Source organism: Schistocerca piceifrons, unplaced genomic scaffold (genome assembly GCF_021461385.2).
Source record: "Schistocerca piceifrons isolate TAMUIC-IGC-003096 unplaced genomic scaffold, iqSchPice1.1 HiC_scaffold_626, whole genome shotgun sequence".
Lineage (NCBI taxonomy): Eukaryota > Metazoa > Arthropoda > Insecta > Orthoptera > Acrididae > Schistocerca > Schistocerca piceifrons.
Genome location: NW_025728868.1, coordinates 1 through 3,722, shown reverse-complemented (window position 1 = coordinate 3,722; position 3,722 = coordinate 1). Strand labels below are relative to the sequence as shown.

The following is a 3,722-nucleotide window of genomic DNA, read 5'->3' as shown; positions in this document are numbered from 1 at the left end:
ACCGGGACAGCGCGAACGCAAGTCCCGACTACCAAAAATTATGCGCCCGAGTTACTCACATTTGGAGTAATCGCGGGGGTCAGCTCGACCGAAGTGCAATGGAAGAGCCTCACCCCGGAGGAACCGCCTTCATGATCACGGTATCCCCTACGCCAGGTAAGTATGCTTTCGTCGCGCCACAGGCGAGAATTTGTAGTGCCTCGCGCTATCGAGATGTAACGAGAGCTCCTGACGTTTCCGCAATCGGCGAACAGAATGGTGGCCGTCCATGTACCTGTCTCCTTACAAGAGAGCTATTGGCTGTCGAGTTAGATGGCAGACAGTCGCAACAACGCTCCTCTGCCGAGAAAAACGATGCATTTTGTGCGAGCAGCACCATACGGCTCGCGGCGCCGGCCGCTGCTGGGGTTAATTTACCGTTCCCTCCGGAAGATGGCGGGCCAAGTCCGGGTTGCCGCCTCCGGGCCCTCCTCTCCGTCTCCAACGAGCCCTCTTCCTCGGCTGTTGAAACCGCGAATGCGATCTGCGGAATGAGTGCTTTTTGCAGCCACAATGCAAGCCACACTTTACTTTCGCTCCTTCCAGGAGAGCCCTTAGTGCTAGCAAATACGGCAGCATTGTCACGCGCGGTCGACTGTCGCCGAGCAACTGAAGGACCACAGCTCAGACTGTCAGATGTTCTAAGAGAGCTGGATGCACTCGTGAGTGTTGTGCGCGACGAACAAACAGGACGTCAGTGAACTCCAAGAACGAACATCAGCCAGCACGTTCGACATTCGACGCCGAGTAACAGAAGACACTTAAAAGGTAACACTTCTTTTTGCTTCTCCTTCCGAGTAGGACGTGGAAAGCTCGATCGAATATTTGTGCAAATTTTCATTCGGAATATGGACATATTTCCTTCGCGCATAAGAGAGAAAAATAAAGTCTCATTCATGACAACATTTCAGCTGTGTCGGGTTGATTTCGAAGATGCAGATTAATTGTGCGGTATTTGGTAAACGATTGATACCTTGTAGCAATCTTGGCTTAGACGTGGATTAGGTAAAGATAAAACTAAATTGCTTTTTGTTTGTAAACACAACACGTCAGGTGTGTAACAAAGCGATGGGAAACAAGGAAGTCTCTTTTCTGTGAATGTAGTGATGCAACAACGAATTCACTGAGGGCTACCCGTTTCTGCAATTAGTAATTTATTGAAACTGCCGCTATTACGCGTCTGTCAATGTAGAACTGTGTGTGTTACAGAAGGCACTGTTCGGATATTTTGTCAGTGAGTAGGGAGAAATTGTGTTTTTAATTACACTTGTTACAGAAGAGAGAGAGAGAGAGAGAGAGAGAGAGAGAGAGAGAGAGAAAAGAAGAGTTTTATGTTATTTCCATTCCATTCGAAACCTATCTGTTCTCACTCCAAGGGCGCCCATACGACAGACAGTTTGTACAGGGGGTGGGGGACGGCTGAATCTGGAGGTATGGTGTACTTTTAATATTTTGGAAGACGAATAGCGAGCTTGTAAAGAGGCCATAAACAGATTTGAAGTTCCGAACCTGGTAAAGACGTGTGTAATACAGACCTTTTGACTCGATTTCTTGCAAGAAAAACACCTGATAACATTGCGTTTTCTACTTTCCCTGGGAGCCCCGAGTACAGGCGAAACACAACACCTGCGACGACAAGACATTCCTTACAGAAAGTAAACGCTCACTGTCGTGGCCTAATAAACAGCCTACAGCGGTTCTCGTCCCATCACCGAATTTGAGCAACGCTGGCCCCCGTTGTCAGTGTGGCCGCCTGGGAGCACAAGTGGCTGTTGCCTAGAATTTCTCTTCCCCGTTTTCGGTACAGTTGGCCACGTCATTTCACATCCCCGCAAGCTCCTCAAGTGCCGCAAGTCTGCAAGTCTCGGGACGCTACGCTAGACGCTTGCTGCCGGCCCCCTCATGTACCTGGCCACAGACGACAAAGCGTTCGGCTGGGCGACGCCTCGTGTACGCCGGCTCGCGCCACCGCGGTCGCCGCGCGTGCAGGGAATGCCGCGCCGTCCAATTGCGTTTGGCGCGCATTCCCCTGATGGACAGAGAAAGCCAAAAGTCGCCGTTCGGCCATTAATGTGGATGTCGTACCAGAGTTAGACCGCTTGTGCCATCTCGCGGCTGCCGCTGCTACTACTGGTGCGCGTCCCCCGCGCTTATCGAAGAGACAGTGTGCTCTGGCTCTGGTCGACGCAGACGTGTGGTACGCGCGTAGCGCGAGTGCTGCTGCGTTTGGCAGTCCCTTGCGGAACACGTTGCTGGCCGAGTGCTCAGACGCACTAGTTACCGACTGCTACCACAGAATACTGCGTTTGCAATTGAAATAGACACCGGGACAGCGCGAACGCAAGTCCCGACTACCAAAAATTATGCGCCCGAGTTACTCACATTTGGAGTAATCGCGGGGGTCAGCTCGACCGAAGTGCAATGGAAGAGCCTCACCCCGGAGGAACCGCCTTCATGATCACGGTATCCCCTACGCCAGGTAAGTATGCTTTCGTCGCGCCACAGGCGAGAATTTGTAGTGCCTCGCGCTATCGAGATGTAACGAGAGCTCCTGACGTTTCCGCAATCGGCGAACAGAATGGTGGCCGTCCATGTACCTGTCTCCTTACAAGAGAGCTATTGGCTGTCGAGTTAGATGGCAGACAGTCGCAACAACGCTCCTCTGCCGAGAAAAACGATGCATTTTGTGCGAGCAGCACCATACGGCTCGCGGCGCCGGCCGCTGCTGGGGTTAATTTACCGTTCCCTCCGGAAGATGGCGGGCCAAGTCCGGGTTGCCGCCTCCGGGCCCTCCTCTCCGTCTCCAACGAGCCCTCTTCCTCGGCTGTTGAAACCGCGAATGCGATCTGCGGAATGAGTGCTTTTTGCAGCCACAATGCAAGCCACACTTTACTTTCGCTCCTTCCAGGAGAGCCCTTAGTGCTAGCAAATACGGCAGCATTGTCACGCGCGGTCGACTGTCGCCGAGCAACTGAAGGACCACAGCTCAGACTGTCAGATGTTCTAAGAGAGCTGGATGCACTCGTGAGTGTTGTGCGCGACGAACAAACAGGACGTCAGTGAACTCCAAGAACGAACATCAGCCAGCACGTTCGACATTCGACGCCGAGTAACAGAAGACACTTAAAAGGTAACACTTCTTTTTGCTTCTCCTTCCGAGTAGGACGTGGAAAGCTCGATCGAATATTTGTGCAAATTTTCATTCGGAATATGGACATATTTCCTTCGCGCATAAGAGAGAAAAATAAAGTCTCATTCATGACAACATTTCAGCTGTGTCGGGTTGATTTCGAAGATGCAGATTAATTGTGCGGTATTTGGTAAACGATTGATACCTTGTAGCAATCTTGGCTTAGACGTGGATTAGGTAAAGATAAAACTAAATTGCTTTTTGTTTGTAAACACAACACGTCAGGTGTGTAACAAAGCGATGGGAAACAAGGAAGTCTCTTTTCTGTGAATGTAGTGATGCAACAACGAATTCACTGAGGGCTACCCGTTTCTGCAATTAGTAATTTATTGAAACTGCCGCTATTACGCGTCTGTCAATGTAGAACTGTGTGTGTTACAGAAGGCACTGTTCGGATATTTTGTCAGTGAGTAGGGAGAAATTGTGTTTTTAATTACACTTGTTACAGAAGAGAGAGAGAGAGAGAGAGAGAGAGAGAGAGAGAGAGAAAAGA

The 3,722-nt window shown here is 50.5% G+C and overlaps 2 non-coding genes across 2 annotated transcripts; both read right to left on the bottom strand.

Moving 5' to 3' along the window:
• LOC124764126 lies at positions 1-164 on the bottom strand. Its single transcript, XR_007012702.1, has one exon. It is a non-coding gene; the product is annotated as a U1 spliceosomal RNA (small nuclear RNA).
• A 2,198-nt stretch (positions 165-2,362) lies between these two features.
• On the bottom strand, positions 2,363-2,526 carry LOC124764113. The gene has a single exon (XR_007012691.1). It is a non-coding gene; the product is annotated as a U1 spliceosomal RNA (small nuclear RNA).
• Between the last annotated feature and the right edge of the window lie 1,196 nt (positions 2,527-3,722).